Raw genomic sequence first — 20,232 nt, forward strand, 5'->3', positions numbered from 1 at the left:
GCACTGCTATTATTTAATTCCTTATATTTGCAAAAGTGTAATGGACTTCAATATATTCAAAATTAGCTATTATTTAGTTGTGTTTCAATTTGCTGCCTTATACCTAAAGAAATTTACAACAGCTGTCTGTGAGGTGATCTATAGTTATAAACATAACTATAACATAACTATAACATGATCTATAGTTATAAACATAACATACAAGCTTCAAGGGAAATCTCTGTATCCATTGTGGAATTCTAGCTTATTGCAGTTGGAAGTTTTAATTGGACCTAAGTAAATTAATCTACTATAGGGCTAAAATGTTAACTATCCTTGTAATTCACAATATACAGGTATTTGATATACTAGGGACTCAACACTGCCATGAATCCATTTGATTTTTCCTTCAATTTCCCAAACTGTAAAGTCCTTAATAGATTCACAGTGCTTTCCAGCTTTCGAAGTGTTTTGGCATTTTACATTATCTTCCTTGATATTCAAAAATGCTTGGAAAATTCAATAAGGCTGGTATGTCACCCCAATTTTTCAGTTTAAAAAAAGCTCTGAGACTTGATTTAATGTGTTCCACAAATGTTATTTGTGTAACATCATGCACCTGCATACTGTAAAGGGACTGGAATTCAGATTTCTGGACTTTCCTAAGGACTCTGGTTTTTAGTAGCTGTTTGACAAATTTCTTAAGCTCTATACTTCGGTTTTCATATCTAAAATAAGGAGATAATAGTACCTAGTCATTGAATTATTATCAGGGAAGGTTTAGTAAATATTTGTTAAGCACTTAAAAGCAGTGTCAAGTTCACAGTAAGCTCTAAATAAATGTTCGATTATATATTTATTGTTTCAGCATATCCAACTGACTTGTAAGGAGAGTTGGTATCCTCAAAGTACACACATTTGGAAAATTTCCAGTTAAGTGTATAATGTTAGGCAGGTTCAGACGTGTATATGGGTAATAGAGCATAAACTTTGTTTCTAATTTAATAACTAAAGAAATGTGGTGGCCCATTAATCCCATTAGCCTTGTTTAACCACATTTCATCTGACCTCGATATGCTCTTCCCAGAGAGAAAAGACTTCAAGGGTGTAGTGACTTTTTATTTTAAAAAGCAGAAATCAGTAGATTGTAATAGAAACAGTATATTAGCCCAAGTGTGCTCAGTAGTGTAAAGATCCACCCAATCTTTCTTAGCTGAGAGGACGTTACGGGAAATGCTACAAGGGACCCAGCTGGGTACTCTGCAGGAAGTTAAAAAAAATTGTTGAGTTTTGCAAAACATCTGGTGTCAGCCATCTGTCTTTGGTAGTACAGAGACTTAAGGTCTGTGTGGTTCCGTCTGACACCTTGGAAGGCGGAGTTACAGCGCAGAAGTAACAAGCTAATTTAAGTAGGTTCTCAGGGGTCCGGAGACACTTGCACTTCCTGTTACTACAGTTCAGGCCAAACTGCTGTCAACCCCTAGTTTGAGAGATTCCCCCAGACTGGATTCCTACTGTGGCCACCCTCAAGTCTCCTCAGCTCCAGCGCACACCTGGGCGGGGGCGGGCTGTGCTTCACCTAGGTGCTTGGAATATGGGACAGTTTCGCTTTCCGAGGCAAACACACTCTCTTGCTGAGAGTTACTCGTTAAAAGGTTGGCAGGTGGACCCCCTGGCCCACTCGGGATCTCCCATTATTTTTTGGAGGCTCAGGTGCCCGGGTCCGTAAGACGCTGTCGTTGCCACCCAGCCGCGAGCCCAGACATCCTAGCCAGGCTCCGCGGGGCATTCTGAGGCCCCACCCATGGCAACGCCACTCTGACGTCCGCGCGCCGGAGGCCGCTATAGGCCCGCGTCGCGGCCCAGGACGACGTGTGGCGCGTGGACTCCATCAGTTCCAGCCCTGAGGGAACCCGGTAGGCACTTCCGGGCAAGGTTCTGTGCACCTGTTCCTTCCTTCTGGTTAAGTGTGTTCCTCTGAGGGAAAAAGTGGACATGCCCCTCCGGAGAGAACACGATGTGTGATAGCTAGCAAGCCTAGATTAAGAACAGCTCGAGGCCTAATCCCAAAGCAAGAAGGCGCCGGGCATCTTTAAACTGTTTGGAAGTTCACGTGACCCAATAAGTGCCGGGCCCCAGTGGTCACGTGACAGCGCGCGCGCCCTCGCGCAGGGAGAGCCGGCAGGCGCCGTGCGCGCGCCTTCGCCGCTGCCTCCCTTCTCCTCGACGGGAGGGTGAGGAGCTGCGGAGCGATCAGGCAACTGGGGCCGGTGCGCGTGCGCAGCGAACAGCTGTCACCCAGTGCGGAACAAGTCTTCCAAATTTCCCAAATCTCCCTGGGCCGGAGGCCACCTTCTTCCTCCTCATCTTCCTCCTTGGGGTCGTATCTCCGTCCCCACCCGCGCGCCAGGTAACCGCTTTTCCCGAGTCCGGACGATGGGGATGGTGGGGGAAAGGGCCAGGGCTGTCTTTTCGGCACTGCCCCTCTCTGCGCCGGGCCGCTGGGGGTGCCGGCGGCCGGGGCAGCGGAGACGCCGGTCAGCAGACGCTCGGTCCCCGGCCGCCGCGGCTGTCATGTCGGGGAGAGAGTGGCCAGCCATGGTCGCAGCGGAGGAAGGCGGGAGCCAGTGACAGTCCGCTCCGGCCCTCTCGGGGGTTCGGTCCCCGCGCTCGCCGTTCTCCTGGGGGCTGGAGTGCAGGTCGCGCTCCTTGGGGCAGAGGAGCGCGCGGGTGGTCCAGAGGTGCCGACTCCTTTCCATTCCCCTCCCAGCCTGGTCTGCGGCGGACTCCTGGGAGGCACGGCCTGCTGCACCCTCGGTGCCATCTCTTCTCTGGGACTGTCACGACCCAGGGGGTGAAGGCGGGGGCTCCTCTCCAGAACACCTCACCGCAGGCAGGCAGCCTCTCTCCTGGGTTCGTCCTCAGTCCCCGTGCTGTCCTTTTGGTTTTTCCCGCAAGGGCCATTTCTTCCCGCAGTACCTGAAGCCACGATGTGGTGTAGACAGTGGGTGCTTAATAAATGATTTGGATCGCTTCGCGTGGAATGCCAGGCACGCAAGACGTGGCATAGGGTGGGGATGTGGAGGAGGGAGGCAGGCAAGCTGTGGCTCCGGGTTCGAGCTTCGCTTTTTCCTCCAGGCTTAACCCAGTGGAACCTGCAGGGCTCAATTCAGATGCTTTCCGGGTAAACTCGGACCGGGTCTTCCCCTAAGCTGCACGGTGCAGGACTGGCTTTGGTGGTGGGCGATGCCCAGGAAGGGTTTTATTTGGTTTCTGCTCCAGCAGAAGAGAGAGCAAACTTTTTTTTTTAGCACATGGTAAATTACACCGCAAGGTGATTTATCAAGCCCTGCTTCGGAAATGTAGGTTAGAAGTTGGCGTTGGTTCACTTTTATTTTGGTGAAAGTTTCTGTTAGGCTCAGTTCCACCTAGTTCGGACCAAATTTTGCTCTATTACACCCACTAGATTTTGCAATAATTTTCATTTTTAATTTTAGGAAATTCGGCTTCGCTGTTTCTATGGTAACAGTAACTAATACTGTAATTTCGAAGTGTTGTGGGTGAAAATTAGTGGCTTTAATTCTTGAAGGTCCATTTTTGCTTTGAAGCACTTGGTTCTTCTTTACGATCATTACTCAAATTCTGCCTTGCTGGTCTCCTCCCAACCCCCCATGCTTTGTTTTGGAATGTATTACACGGCTGTTCCGGTTTTTTAGGCCCCTCTTTCTCCCAATTTAAGACGTTATGAAAAGTTTACACATAATCTTTACAACACTCCACGAACTTGTAGTAAAATCCAATTTAAATCGGAGACTTGTTTCGTTTAATTAGCAGATTTTAATCGGTTGCTTTTCTAAAGTTAAAAATATATGTTTTAAACCTTTTTGTAGGTGCACAAATGCTTTTAAAAATGCTTAACCTTTCTATAAGAATGAAGATTTTAAGAAGCTGAACAGGTACATAATTTTTAAAAAGTCAGTTAGATGTAAATTTCAAATTAAGAATAAAAATCTGGTATTTTGAATTCTCTTCTTGACACCTTCTGAATCATCCAGAGGTAGGTTAGGTGCATAACTAACCTTGGGGTAGTCTGTGAATTCGTCCTTTTCTTTCTTTTTCTCATTATCTTGTCATTCTCTCTTGACTGGCTTTTCCTGTCTGTTAGAATGTTAGGGCTTTGAGAACAGGTTCTATGTTTTTTTCCCTTTGCTGTATTTCTGGCAATTTACCGTGATATGTGGGGTGCTAAAAATATCCTCTCTCTTTTTAAATAATTAAGATATAATTCATATACCATAGAATCCACATATTTAAAGTATACAATCCAGTGGTACTACCGCAATTAATGTGAGAACATTTTTAAATTTTTTGTTTGTTTGTCTGAGTGAGAGAGAGAGAGAGAATGCAAATGGAGGGGGGAGAGGAGAGGGGGGAGAGAGAGTCTTAAGCAAGCTCCATGCATAGTGGCGGTGCAGAGCCTGATGTGGGGCTCAATCCCACGACCCTGGAATCATGACCTGAGTTGAAATCAAGTCAGAGGCTCAACCAACTGAGCCACCCAGGGGCACCAATGTGAGAGCATTTTTTATCACCTCAGAAAGAAATCCTGTTCCTATTAGCAGTTGTCCCTTTCTTTCCAGCTCCCATCCTCTCTAGCCTGAGGCAATGACTAATCTGCTTTCTGTCTCAATAGATTTGCCTATTCTGGACCTTTCATATAAATATAATCATATAATATATCCAGTGACTGGATTCTTTGACTTAGCATAACATTTTCAAGGTTCATCTGTCGTGTAGCATCTGTCAGTACTTTATTCCTTTTTATGGCTGACTTATATTACATTGTATGATATATTACTTTTTGTTTATCAGTTGATGGGTTGTTTCTAGTTTTTGGCTATTATGAACAGTGTGCTATGAACATTCGTGAACTGGTTTTAGTATGGATGTATGTTTTCTTTAATCTTGGATATAGACCTAGTACTGGAATTTCTGGGTTCAACATTTTCTCTTGAGTGAATGGATGAATGAAGGAGTGATAGCGTTGAGAGATACTCTCTCCAGGCCTTTGAGGGGCATACTCTACTTCACTACCAAGTCCACTTCTAGAGAGGCCAGAAGTCTTTGTGTGGGGCTTTGTCCTGAGGATACTGGTGTGTTTTACTTGTCTGGATGTTTTTAAGATCATCCCTTTATGTTAGCCTGGTTTTTCTTCATACAGCTAATGATTATTCCCTTGATACTAATTTATTTGTTATATACTTGTTAGAGATATGGTGATAAAACAGGTATATTCCATATTGTCATTACACTCAGTTGCTAATGCAGGTCTTTCAGTTTTTTAAGATTTATATTTTTTTGTTAATATGAATATTTAATGCTCCTCTGCCCACCTCCATTTCTAATATGAATTTCTTGGTAGTTGTGCAAGAGTTAAAGTCACTTTTTTCCTTATTTGCTACCAGTGTAGAAGGTTGTGTGGAACCTAAAATACAAATTTAAAATATTGGATCACTGTCTTTTTATTCCCTGCACACCCCCAAAGATTCTCCTGTTTCTCGACCCTCTATACCCTTTGGGGGAGAAGATGCTGATCACAGAAGTCTGCACTTGCAGGGTCTAACCCTTTCCCCACCTAAGCAGTTGCAACAATCCAATCCTCCTTTTCCCAAGGATCAAGTCCTCTCAGCTCTCTCAGTAAGGCTCTGCCCAGCCAGTCTCCTCCTTCCACCCAACTTTCTCCCCAATGCCCTGCTGACATTCTTTTTTTTTTTTTTTTTATTTTTAATGTTTATTTAACATATCTCTCTACATCTCTCTACATATTGAGAGATATATATAGAGAGAGCAGGGGAGGGACAGAGAGAGGGAGGCACAGAATCCAAAGCAGGCTCCAGACTCTGAGCTGTCAGCACAGAGGCCAATGTGGGGCTCAAACTCGCAAACCACGAGATCATGACGTGAGCCAAAGTCAGACGCTTAACGGACTGAGCCGCCCAGGCGTCTTCCTGCTCGCATTCTTGTTCCCTCTGCCTGGACTGCTACCCTGACCTGTGCATCTTTATCTGGTTAATTCCATTTCACCCTTCAGGTAGCTCAGCTCAGTTGTTGCTTCTTCAAGTTAGTCTTCCCTCAATACTGTACACTAGCCATAGCAGTATTCTGTAATCTCCTTCATAGTCTTAAACAATTATATCATTAGTTGTGGATCACTGTTTACTCTCTACCCCCATGTATGCACAGAAAAAGTTCTGTACAAAATGTTGAAAGTGGTTAGTTACTTCTGGGTGATGGGCTTATGGGTTATTTTTCTCTTTTGTGTCTGTGTGCATTTTCTGAATTTTCTCCCATGTATCGGTATAACTTTTGTTAACAGGGGGAAAAATCATCAGTAATTGCTTTTTATTTTCATAAATTTTCTTCTAACTTTTGTTTGTTTTAATAACCTAGATGAGATTTTACTATAGCTTTAAACATCAAACTTTTATTACATTTTGATTCTTTTTCATATCTAGGGGTAATAGGGAATGGTGAGCATATTTTACCATTGGTTGTCTAGGGATAGAATTTCTGGTATTGAAATTTAGCTGATTCTTAGGGAACAGAATCTAGTTCTGATACTATTAGGGTATGATAGAGTAAATAACTCCTTTCCCTTTTTTCCCCGAGAAATATCCTTGCTATACATTTGTATGTTTCATAGTACAGAGTTTTTCCTTGCACAATTGCTTATTTGGGCTATTTGTCGTATTTTTGCTGGGTAGTTTATTCTGCCTAGTAGTGGGTATATTTCTTCATTAGATATTTTAACACCTGCTGTGTGTGTCGTGCTGCTATGTTAGATGTGGAGCATACAACAAGTGAATATAATAGACAAGTGATTCCCTACCATTTCCTGGAAGAGGATTATTTTGCGTGTGAATGTTTAGTTACATTGTTGCTCTATATTTGTAGATACACAGTGGGTTCAGCTACTGTGGTATTTATGAATTGTTGCTCCTTAGAATCTTTTAAGATTTATTTTAGATTTTTGGAGGGTTTGTATTACACATTATTGTGGGTAAATATTTAAGGAGCAGAATGGTATTATCATCAAAAACCCTTTGGATGATGACTTTTTTTTTTAATATTTCCATTCAGTTCTAGTTTTTAAATTTTTTTAAAAATGTTTTTATTTATTTTTGAGACAGAGAGAGACAGAGCATGAGCAAGGGAGGGGCAGAGAGAGAGGGAGACACAGAATCTGAAGATGGCTCCAGGCTCTGAGCTGTCAGCACAGAGCCCGACACAGGGCTCACACTCACGGACTGTGAGATCATGACTTGAGCTGAAGTCGGACACTAAACCGACTGAGCCCCCCAGGCGCCCCCCAGTTCTAGTTTTTAATTTGACATCTCTACTTGTTAACTGTAACCAGCTGAACCAGGATCTTCCCTCTCAGCTCTGCCTCTCTGAGTTTCTCATGCATCTTATCACTGCTCACTTAGGAAACCTACGAGTTATCCAGGTATTTCATAGTTTCTCAGCCCTCATCACATCACCAAACCTTGTCACTTCTGCTTCCTAAATAGGTTAGATCAGTCTTCCAGTCTCTACTTGGCAGCATCTCAGTAGCCACTCTAGCCTCCCTCCTATTTCTGCACCACTAATGATCTTTTAAAATGCAAATTGAATCATTCTCATTGTTCTCAGGAGACTTAAAATTCCTGCATTGTCTCCTCCTATCCTAAGCAACCCCCAAACCTTATCTAGATGTTTTTAGTTTTCCTATCTGCCCTTTGGCTTTTCTTTTTCACAAACTGTGCAGGCCTTTGCCAAACTGCTGATTTCTGCCACACTTTCTTCCTACTTTCTTTTTGGTACATCTTTCCAGTCTCTTCTTGAATGTACTTCCTCAGAGAATCCTGACCTGGCTCCCCCACCTCTTCCTCAACCTGAATCAGCTTTCCTAATGATAATCTATCTTAATTCCCTAAATGTTTCCTTCCATAACACTTAAGCATACAGCAATGGACACAATAGATAAGTGATTCCCTAACATTTCCTGAAAGAGGATTATTTTGAGTATGAATGTTTAGTTACACTGTTGCTCTATATTTATGTGGTTATTTGATGGTTTCTAAACTGTAAGAATTGTGCAAGGGCAGGGACCCAAATATTTTTATCACTTGTGTCATACCAGCACACCGTTGTCTCATCGACTGTATAATATAGTTACTCAAACATTTGTTGTACAAATTAATTACTTCTGCATATATGAAAAATTTAAGGAAATTAAAACTAGGGCACACAGTAGGAAATAATTTTACCCATCCTGACCCAACACACATACACCACACACACACACACAAAAGTGAAACAAAAATTTCACAAAACAATACTTTGCCACCTTTGCCACCTCTGATATTTTCTGTTTTGTTCTATATCACATATTTTGAAAATATTGATATAGCCCTCCAATTGGGTAGGACTGCAGGCTGCTGTCTGAACAATACAGTTCTAAGGCTCTACAAGGAGCCTCATTTACATTAGCCCCTCCCCTCTTTTTTGAAACACAATTACTATTTTCTAATTTTTGTCTGATGGCAAGTGCAGGTGCATATAGCTTTACATACCGTTGTCCCATCCTCCATCCTTACTATTAAAAGAAATCACTATTGCTAGTTCTACTTAGAAGTTCTGGCCTGACCTCAAAGGAGTGTTGCTTAAAGCCAGGTTGAGAAAAATCTAAATCTGACTCTACCTTATCCTCTAGGTTTCTCTGGGCCACAAATAGCCAGTACTTTTCTCTCTACTTGGCTGAGCTCATTGCAGGTGTGTGGTAAGTCGCTGAATTTTAAGGCTCGTCACTTCATTCTCTCAGTTTGTTAAAAACTAAACAAAACTCTGAAAATGATAACAAGGGAATCAAGGCAAACAAGTATTTGTGAAAATATGAATTAAAGAGCTGGCTTAGTAAGGATGTCGTGTTCAGTGGATCATTAGAGCTGATCACTAGAGCTGTGTTTCTCATTTATTCACTTTACCAGGACCTCTGCAAAGAAGGCTTGGTGCTATATCGCCCCCATCAATGAAATATTGATCTCTCATCTATTTTGCTAACCAAATAATAGAAATAACCTAAGTGTTTATCCCAAGGTTATTTTAACTGCACACTGTGATGTGATGCTTGTAACTTGGATGAATATTTTAAGATGTTAGAATTATTCCAAACCTATGTTTATTAATTTTTAATTAAAATTTTTTAAAAATTTATTTTGAGAGAGAGAGGGAGAGAGACTTACAGCATGAGTGGGGGAAGGGAAGAGAGAAAGAGAGAGAGAGAGAGAGAGAGAGAGAGAGAGAGAGAATCCTAAGCAGGCTCTGCCTTATTAGAGCAGAGCCTTACTTGGGGCTCGAATTTACAAACCATGAGATCATGACCTGAGCTGAAATCAAGAGTCAGACACTCAACTGACTGAACTACCAGGGTGCCCCCAAACCTATGTTTAATGAAAAAAGGCATTATTCAAAATTGTATACATTGCATGAGCCCAGTTATGTTTAAATGTGTTTATAAATGTGTATATGTTAGAAAAAATATGCTGAAATGCTAATTTGGTGGTGAGATTACTGGTAATTTTGATTTTCCTTCCTAAATTTTTTTTAGAATGAACATTGTTGCATTTATAATCAGAAAGACTCAGTTGAGAAACTAATTACCTGAACATGAATTTAGGTATTTACAAACAAGAAAAATAAAACCTTTATTAAATGGTGGATAGAGCCCAGGTTTCTAGTGGCTTTGTTTTGGGGACCTTTGTCCAAGTGGGATGTACATTCTACCTTCATGATATGTAGTCTTGCACAGCAATCCGTGTTTCTTCTCCTAGTCTGTGTTTTTTTTCCTTTCTTGCTTACATTATTAAAGCTTACCTTGTTCATCTTTTTTGCTGTAATAGGATTCTGTCTCTTCCGGTCCTACTCATACATGTTGATAATGAATGTTTCACTGATGGTTGCCCATAGCATGATAATATGGAAAGTCCTAATATCCCTTATTAAATTCTGCTGTGTGGCATGAATTAAAGGGATGGAGAGGATTTGGATGAATTATGTATATGCAGGTTATATCTTTTTTCTGTTAAATTTGTCCAGTTATAGTGAGAATTAATAAACAAAATTGAAGGAAACATACAGTGACAGTTCAGTTGTGTAATCAGTAAACATCAGTACATTTTTCCAAACCTGTGTCTGAAATTGTTTACTTCTTTAGCACTCAAGCCTTAGTAGTTTATCCATTTGAAAATATATTTGATAACCATACAAAATAGATATACTAAATGTTATTGATTTATTGTTTTCTAGAAGAGGAATTGGAAACTTGAATTTAGAGAGAAATACCAAAGTAAGAGCAGTTGGCTAGAAAGATAGTACCGTGTGTGTGTGTGTGTGTGTGTGTGTGTGTGTGTGTGTGTGCGCACTTTTAGGAGATTTCATAATTCTGTTCTCATTTTTAGTGTGGCATGTTCAGAAATCTGAACTTTCCCAGTTCATCTAGAGCATGTCAGGCATTAGTTGCCTAATGTCCTCAGTGTCACCTCCTGATCAGACTCATAAGAAGAACTATAACCTGGATCCAAAACATGATTGTCTGCTCTTCATGGCTCTTTCTGGGAAGTCTTGCTTTTTGGGAAAGCACATCGTTTGGTGACAGGCAGATCCCAGCAGATGGACATGGGTTGTGTTGAAGAGTAGTTTAAACAATATATATATATTTTTAATTTTTTTTTCAACGTTTATTTATTTTTGTGACAGAGAGAGACAGAGCATGAACGGGGGAGGGGCAGAGAGAGAGGGAGACACAGAATCGGAAACAGGCTCCAGGCTCTGAGCCATCAGCCCAGAGCCCGACGCGGGGCTTGAACTCACGGACCGCGAGATCGTGACCTGGCTGAAGTCGGACGCTCAACCGACTGCGCCACCCAGGCGCCCCTAAACAATATATTTTTTTTAACTGCTGGGCTTCTCTGACCCTCTAGAGTACTCAACTTTCTCATCAGAGCATTCTTCATGCAGTAACATTTCCTCCTTTTGAATGAGGTTAAAGAAGAAGTCAAATTCTTCACTTTGGCTCTGTCTTTATCTCCATCTTCTAACTAGTTTTTCACCAGACATTTGTTGAAATTCTGGTCCCAAGGATATTTTCTCTGATTCAACATCAGGCTTGTTCCTTCTTTTCTGTTTTGAGAATCTATCAGATACTTAGAAAGATCACTGGTGTCCCTATGTGGGTAAAACTGAAGGTGCAGGTGTTTTGTTTTGCAGTCTGCTTATCTCACCCATTTTGTTTTTATCTGTTTAACTCTCAAAAGGAACTATCACCTGAAATTTGGACACTTTACTGAGAATTCTGAATTTTCAGGGCAGCTTTCATTAGGTGGAATTTCGGCCCGCAATAGGGAAATTCATTCCTTTTTGATAATTTAACTTAGTAAAAATCACTATAATATATTTTATATATATATATATATATATATATATATACACACACACACATATACATATATATATGTGTATATATGTGTATGTATATATAATACACATATATATGTGTATGTATATATATATATACACACACATATATACACATACATATACATATATGTGTATATATACATACACACATATATACACATATATGTATATGTATGTATATGTATATGTATATATATATAATACATATTATTTTAAATAGACAATGCAAAGTATTCAACAAGGTGTAACATTCAGAAGATATAAATAGGTAAAAAGTACATACTCTCACTTTTGCCATCAGACAGCCAGTTTCCTCTTTTTGGTTAAACACTTTAAAAAAAATTTTTTTTAAAGTTTATTTATTTATTTTGATAGAGAAAATGCGAGTTGAAGAGAGGCAGAGAGAAAGGAGAGAGTGAGACTCCCTGGCAGGCTCCACACCGATATGTTGGGGCAGGGAGGCAACTCAGGAACCATGAGATCATGACCTGAGCTGAAGTCAGAAACTTAACCGACTGAGCCACCCAGGTGCGCCAGTTAACCACGGTTAAAGGATTTCTTTTAGGGCTTTCTAGAGATATTCCATACAGCCTATATAAGATACTTTGTAAAGCATATATATGTATATATACACATTTTTTTTTTACACATTTATGTATCGTAGTATCTGTACTTGCTGTTCTGAATATTTTTTCATTTACCACTATAACTTGAATGTGGTTTTTAAAATATGAGTACATGTAGAAATCCCTCTTTTTAAAATGATTGCAGAGTATTACCTAGTATGCATGTACCATACTTTATTTAACCAGTGCAATATTGAAAGTGATTTAGGTTGGTTCTATTTCTGTATAGCGATCTATTTATATATCATCATTACTTCAATGTTTTAATTGTTGTAGCTTTATAACATGTTTCCAGAACTTTTCAGGCTATTCTTATTTATTTTCCCTCATTATTTTTAATTTAAAATTAATATGTCATACTCCAAAAACCTATTGATAGTTTTATTGGGAATGTCTTTAGATGGACTAACAGAGAAATATCTTTCAGATGTTGACTTTTCCTGCCCAGCATATGGTATGCCTTTCCATTTAAGTGTTTAAGTCCTTAGAAAGGACATTAAAAAAAATATCTTTACACAGATCTTGCATATTTTCTTAAATTTTGTTCTCTTTTATTTTATTTTAAAAATAATTTTTTTAGAAATTTGCAATTATTGTACAAAGAACTTTTATTTCCTTGAAAAATTTGCCTCATGTCCCATTGCTCCTCAGTACTTCAGTGTATATATTTCCTAAAACAGGCAGATCCACATAAACACAATATTTCCATCAAAATAAAAAAGCTACCATTGACATATTACTTTCAACGAATCTTTAGTCCTTTATATATCACCATTTGTAATAGTAATGTTCTTTGTAGTGAAAGTATCCAGTCCAAAATGATGCATTGCATTTTCTTGTTTTCAGGTCCTTTAAACATCCCTTCACTCTCAAATACAGTCATTAGTCTTTCCTTGATTTTCATAATATTGACACCTTTGAAGATTACAGGCCAGTTGTTTTATAGTCTCCTTTAATTTTTGTTTTCTGATGTTTCCTTGTGATTAGATTCTTGAGGCATGTTTGGCAGGAATGTCACAGAGGTGGAACTGTATTCTTTTCATTACATCTTATCAGGTGGCATACAATCTCATTTTGTTCTGTTACTGGTAGTATTCACTCTGATTGCTTAAGATCTATGCTAGAGTCTTCTATGTTTCGCTAAAGTTTTTTTGTTTTGTTTTAAAAACCGGTATAAATATCTATCTCCTTATTAAGCTTTCAATTTATTTATTTTTATCTATTAGGATTTATGGTTTCCTATGCTATTCAATGAGTTATAATCTGTTAATATTGTTATTTATATTGCTGCTTACATTGTCATAAGTTTGGCCCATGGGAATCCTTTATGTGAGATTCTGTGTCCTTTTGACATGTCCCATCATTCTTTGAGCATCCCCTCCCTTTTGGGCACAGTGAGATATGCAGGCTTATCTTGAACTTTTCCTGCCCCAAATATTTAAAAGCAAAGATCTAGATGGTTATTGATATTGGGTGTTTCTCCTGTGCCCTTTCAGCGAACAGAGCTAGAGAATATGTGTTTGTTTAGACATACATTTATATGTATTTATCCATACACACACATGCACACAAAAATTATATAACAGATGTACTAATATTGAAGCATTCTTGTACTCTGGGATGATTTTTTTAGTTATGATATATTATTTTAATGTGCTCTTGGATTTTTCTTCCTCAGTTTTTAAAAGAATTTTCATTGATTCTTACATAGAATTGTTCTCAATTTTTTTGGGCCGTATGTCAAATTTTTTTTACCCATTTAGGCTTGCTTCTTAAAGAATTTTAAAACATTTTCTTTTCTTTCTTGGGCTCAGGAATAGCTTAAATAACATTGGATTACGTTTCTTAAAAATTGAGCATAATTCTGTGAAAACGTCTGGGCTTGGTACTGCAAGTTTATTCTTTTTTTAAATTAAAAAAAGTCTCTTTAGACATTTTCTTTAAACGTTCATTCGTTTTTGAGAGACAGAGAGAGACAGAACATGAGTGGAGAAGGGACAGAGAGAGAAGGAGACACAGGATCTGAAGCAGGCTGTGGGCTGTCAGCACAGAGCCCGACACAGGGCTTGAATTTACAAACCACGAGATCATGACCTGAGCCGAAGTCAGAGGCTTAACTGACTAACCAGCCAGTCGCCCCACTGCAAGCTTATTCTTAATTTAGTGGGCTTTTGGCTTATTTTTTTGTGGTAGCTGAGGAGTCTAGCAAAGAGGTCAGTTATACTTGGCAATACTAAACGTGTAGTCAGTTCATTGCACGTATTTGCTGTCTGACTTTAGGAGAGTGATTTCCATTGCTGAGCCTTAGTTTCATCATCTCTCAAATGTAATAATCACAGCTGGCTAGAACACTTTTAAGGATGAAAATGAAGTACTGTATGTTATAGCACAGTAGAGAACCAAGCAAATGCAAGGTTTTTGTTTTTGTTTTTAGATTAATTTTATTTTTTAAAATTTATTTAAATTCAAATTAGTTATCATACAGTGTAGTATTGTTTACAGGTGTAGAACCCAGTGATTCATCACTTACATGTAACGCCCGGTGCTCATTCCAACAAGTGCCATGTAGCCTATCTCCCACCCACCACCCCTCCAGCAGCCCTCAGTTTTTTCTCTGTATTTAAGAGTCTCTTATGGTTTGCCTCCCTCTCTGTTTTTATCTTATTTTTCCTTCCTTCTCTTAAGATTCATTTTAATAAGATTTCACTATTCAAAGAGTTGTCAATGAAGGTAGTCCTGGGTGACTTGGTTGGCAGAGCATCCAACTCCTGGTTTCGGCTCAGGTCATAATCCCAGAGTTGTGGGATGGAGCCCCACCTCAGGCTCCATGCTGAGCCTGGAGCCTGCTTAGGATTCTCTCTCTCTCTCTCTCCCTTTGCCCCTTCCCTGCTTACTCTCTCTCTCTCAAAATAAAATAAAATAAAATAAAAATTCAAAAAGAGTAAGTCAAGGAGAAGCATTGGGTAACAGATTATGATTTTCCTTTATGCTTTTATGATTATATTTGTGATTATTATAGTTTTGTTAAATATTTGAGACTTTGAGGAAAGTTAAACTCATCTAAATAGACACTGAAAATACTTTCATGTGTTTAGATGTGTTTGCATGTAAAAGAATTCCTGTATTGGTATTAAGATTAAGAGAATATATGATCAACAAATACCTGTGCGAGGTATAGCATTGCATACAGGATGAGAATATAGTAAACCCTTTTTCTGTAAGCTTGGTTTTTTTGGAGAGGTAGTTGCTGAAAAATGTGCAAATTGTTGTGGTTCTTTAAAATAGTGTTCTTTGTATTCATTAATAATGAAACAAGTAAGAAGTGTCAGATTATTGTGTCTGATGTTTTCCAATCCTTTTTGCTCCCCTGCTCAGTATAGCTGATACCATGTATGGCTTGTGTGATTGTGAATCTTTAGAAATAATTTCAGAGTTTGCATATAAAATTGCATTTAGATGTTTTATGTTTGAAACAAATAATGAGTGATTTACCTGGCCTTTCATGAGTTCTTCTGATAGGCCTAAATGGTTTAGGTAATCTCAGATGTACATGCAAAATGGGCTTTACTGTAGAGCCGGTGGTAGTGATATGGGTTCTACCCCAGACATTGATTGGGTCTGCACCAGGCCAGGAATTGCACAGTTGGTGCAGTTCAGAAATCAGCTGAGGGGCTGGCCAGCAAGCTTGCCTCAGGGTGCTGGGCTGTGCGGTGGGCAACACAAGGCCAGTAGTTGCCCAGGTACTGCTGCAGGTGTCTTGGGTCTGGACATTGGGACCTGGGAGACTCAGGTAGGTCTTGTCTGTGCCAGGAAGTGTTCCCTCCTTTGCAGGTCTTGGACGGAGACAATCCAAGCCCTCCAAGCCCTGCAAGATTCTTAGAACTCACAATTATGTGCAGTGCAAGTTTTGCAAACTTGAAATTGCTTTATTTCCTTTAGCTGTTTTGTGTGTCCTTATCAATCCTTCTGCATAATAATAGGGATTTAGAAAGCCAATCAGATTTCTAAATTCACACTTATAGGGGAACAGCCCTTTTTTGCTATTCATGCAGAAATGGTAGTTAGCATTGACTGCATAATTTTTTGGTACTGTCTGTACCCATATTTTACTATAATTTTGTGATTTTCCTAAACTTGGAATTAACAGAGAATGAGTTTTTTTTTTTAACTCAAATTTTAGAAAACTTTAGAATTTCTCTTTTTAAGCCCTTTTCGTAAAGGTCATGAATCTCAATCAGATACAAATTTGAATGTTTTAAAAATGATTTCTACCTTCTTCATAACTTTTAAAGCATTTTTTGTTCCATGCTTAGATGTTTTATTGATATACAGGCTAAAGATTATGTTTGGCTTTAAATTTAAAATAGTAGGTTTAGAAGGAGAGTTCAGTGGTAAAGAAAATATTGGTCATTTTTACTTAGTATTTTCTATTCTTAAAAAAAAAAAACTTAATGCCAAGATGATGCTTTCTCTGCCTTTTGATCATTGTCTGTCAGGTAATTTACTGTTAAATGTAATATCCATATTACTTTAGAATATCTTTTACTTTCCTCAAAAGGATTTAGCATTGTGTCTGCATTTATACTGAGTTTTTTTCTTTTCTTTGACCGTATTCTCTGTACTTTGACACATTGAATTGTAAGATCTGACATTTTCCTGCATTGCAATATGAGAAATTGCTTTTATGAAACACAATAAGCTACTTTCTAGATAAACAGATTTATTATTTAGAATCACTGCTATTTGTAAACTTTCTTTTCCTCTGCCATTAATGATTCATTTATGTCAAAATTTCCTCTCAGATCAAAAGTATTGGTAGGATACATAGTTCATATAGCTAGGAAAGATTTTTATCCTAGTGTACAAATGATTTTCTACACAAATTATCTTTTTTTAAGTTTATTTATTTATTTGCAGAGAGAGAGAGAGAGCGCGTGAGAGAGCGAGAGAGCGCACACACAAGCAGGAGGGGTACAGAGAGAAGGAGAGACAGAATCCCAAGCAGGCTCCATGCCATCAGTGCCGAACTTTATGTGGGGCTTGAACTCACCAACTGTGAGATCGAGACCTGAGCCAAGATTGAGAGTTGGATGCTTAACTGACTGTGCCACCCAGGTGCTCCTACTCAAATGATCTTTTAGTGTTAAAATCATTGTTGATGTTGTAGTTGATGATTATTTAAAAGTTAGTTATTTTACCAAAAGAGCCACACTTTATTAATCTGTAAATTTAAAGGTATTTATAGTTATGTTGTTGGTTGTATAGCAGAGTAGACTAAGAGAAGGAAACCCAAGCAATTTATTGCCACTTTAAGAGCTTGAATACAAACACAGAGGCTAATTACAGACTTTTCAATTAAAATAATGTCACAAAATACGGTTAGAAAACAGATTAAAGCTGTTGAGGTCTTTACTAGCCATGCAGGTCTGTCTTACTTTTGGTACATTTAATGTACAGAAATATGGAATTGCTAAAATTAAAAGCTGGGAGTGATTGTTTGGTATTACAAAAAGATTGTTTATATTAAATAATGATTTTAGCATAGAAGTTTATTAAAAAACATTTTTTTGGTTTAATTTAAAGTATCTTTTTCAATTTTCTAAGTATTTTCAGAAGTATATCATTTCTGTTGTTTCATAAATGTAAAAAAGGTTTTCTGTAATGCATGAGGCATGCAAAAGACAGGGGACAGTCCTATGAATGTATCCAGATATTATGTGATGCTCTTGTATCCCATCTTTTTTCCTTCAGCAACCTTGTCCTGATTTTTGTGTTTAGTATTCCCTTGCTTTATCAATTTTTTTCAATTAAAAAATATTTTTATTTTTTAAAATAAAATGCCTATGCCCACTAGACGCCAATAACACTCCTCCGGTTGTGACAAACAAAAATAACTGCAGACATTGTTAGTTTCCCCAAGGGGACAAAAATCACCCCTGGTTGGGAACCATTGTTGCCTTTGACTGATGAACAATTTAAACTTATCTTAAAAGTTTCATGCATATGGGGATTTAAAATTTATCTTTTAATTTATAATTTAAGAAACTCCTCGGTTTTGGTAAATATTTGTGCCACAAAAATAAAAGCTCTTACTATTGGGTCCCTCAGTAAACTTTAGAAGTATATGGGATCCCTGAGACTAAAAAGTTTGAGAATGTTGATCTCGGCTTCCAATTCCTCACTTACAGAATAGGGTTAATAATAATACTTCTCTTGTTAGGGCTGTTGGGAAGATTAAATGAGTTACTATTTTCTATGTTAGTGTGTTATTGTGTGCTCCCTATCTCCTGTAGAAGGACAGCTCACCTTTTTTTTGACCCAGATGCTATTTATTTTAAAGGCCCATCTCAAACCCACCTCTTCACTGTGCCTTTTCCCACAGTGCCCATCTGTGGTCTTTTCTTTAGGAACTCTTATAGCATTTATGTTTGTACCCTGAATTTGACTCAGAAGTACATACTGTCTTGTATTGTCAACTTTGCTAGGATTCCTTAGCCTTCTGGATTTTCAGTTTCTGACAAAGGGAAAGAATTGCTGGTCAATTGTCCAATCTTTTATTACTATTGTTGTTTTCCTTCTGAGTTTGGTCAAGCTAGGTGTCGATTATCCTGGGAGGAATTCTTTTTACTTTTGGATTCTGTACCCAGAGCTAGATGGAAGCATATTTTAAGCACCCCAGACTCCCTTTCTACCTCCCTGTCCATTTAATCCTCTACAGCAAAATCTCAGCAATATCTATAATTATCTTTTCAAAGCTATGTGATCTTGAGTAAGTTTGTTATCTTTTTGATTGATAATTAATTGTAAACTGTTGCTCTGCCATTACGTGATACAAAGATTCTTCCTTCTGCTTTGGCTTGGACATACCTCTTTTGGGATTGTCTCAGAATGACTTTGTAGTCTCTTCTGTTATCTTTTCTGTAGTGAGTGTAGCTCTTTCAGTAGTCAATGCCTGTGTTTTGCACTTTCGAGATGGCTGTCTTAAGAAAGTTATTTTTTTCTTCCTTCTTATTGCCTCCAGGTCCTTGAAGTTAAATAGTTTTATCAGGCAACTTCTTTGATTAATCTTTATATTTAGCTGTAGAAACAGAGCTGTCATTTGATGGAATGAATGATTTAGGAGGGATAGGCAGTAAGATCTGAAAATCTATGTGCTTTGGAGGAAAATGATGGGACTAGTTATCTTACATGTCATGCTTTGAAGTTAGAGTGATTTGCAATTGGAAGCCATTTTTACTGAGAGAATGATTCACTAAGAATGTTACATTTGGAAGATTTATCTATTTAAATAGAGGATGGGGGTATTGTAGAGTTAAAAGCTTGGAAATCAGGAAGGTGTTGGTTAAATAAGAACTTGAGCTTGAGTAAGTTACTTGATCTTTGTTAATGTAAATAATTAGTTCCTTCCATCCCTCTATCCTTTGTCTCTTCCTCTCTCTTACGTACAACATTGTGGCCATGAAGGTGTTAGAGATCATATAGTTTATTGGTTTCCAGACTTCTGGATTTGAAAAAATAAGTTGGATTGACATAGGCTTGCCAACTTTTAATTTCCTTTCCTTTTTTTTTTTTTTTGGGTCAACTTTAAAAAAAAAAAAAAGTATCAAAGAAAACTTACTATCTATTCCTACTGTCCAAAAAATATCAACAAAGTAGAAAGCATTCTTTGAGAATAAAACTGGAACTTTATGAAAAATTAGAGCACTTTCATTCTTATTTTTCAGAGGACTGGTGGAACCACTGTTCACCAGTTGTAGGAACATTGAATTTGTTCAATTTCCCAAGTTTAAGGGTTACTGAGACTTAACATTAACAAAGATGAGGTGCTTAGGTGAGGTCACTGTGCTATTGATGGAGGCACAGTTCAGCTCACTTCTGTGGCTGTGATCAAATCCAGTAACTCTTATTTTTTGGGCTCATGTGTGATATATTTTTGAGAGTGATAGGAGCTGTGGATTCTTACCTTGGATAAAAAACAATGGATAGGAATAGCATGAGGACCGGAAAGACTACTTTATTATACACGAGGCCATGAAAAACTTAGGCAAATACATTTGCATGGACAGTTTTCCAGAGAAGTATAAATTCTGAAACAGATTCAAGAAGGAGT

The 20,232-nt window shown here is 38.4% G+C and overlaps 1 protein-coding gene across 6 annotated transcripts in view; it reads left to right on the forward strand.

The window, feature by feature from the left end:
- Nucleotides 1–2,277: 2,277 nt before the first annotated feature.
- Nucleotides 2,278–20,232, forward strand: part of KDM4C (lysine demethylase 4C) — a 473,115-nt gene continuing 455,160 nt past the window's right edge. For 3 of the 6 annotated variants that reach the window (XM_040460839.1, XM_040460852.1, XM_040460848.1), the window contains exons 1-2: nucleotides 2,278–2,389; nucleotides 8,735–8,800. The gene's annotated coding sequence lies outside the window, so the exon portion shown is untranslated. The remainder of the gene's footprint in view (nucleotides 2,390–8,734; nucleotides 8,801–20,232) is intronic. The other 3 variants (XM_040460841.1, XM_040460849.1, XM_040460840.1) reach the window with 3 other exon arrangements.

This window comes from Herpailurus yagouaroundi, unplaced genomic scaffold (genome assembly GCF_014898765.1).
Source record: "Herpailurus yagouaroundi ecotype Mexico unplaced genomic scaffold, PumYag 252, whole genome shotgun sequence".
Lineage (NCBI taxonomy): Eukaryota > Metazoa > Chordata > Mammalia > Carnivora > Felidae > Herpailurus > Herpailurus yagouaroundi.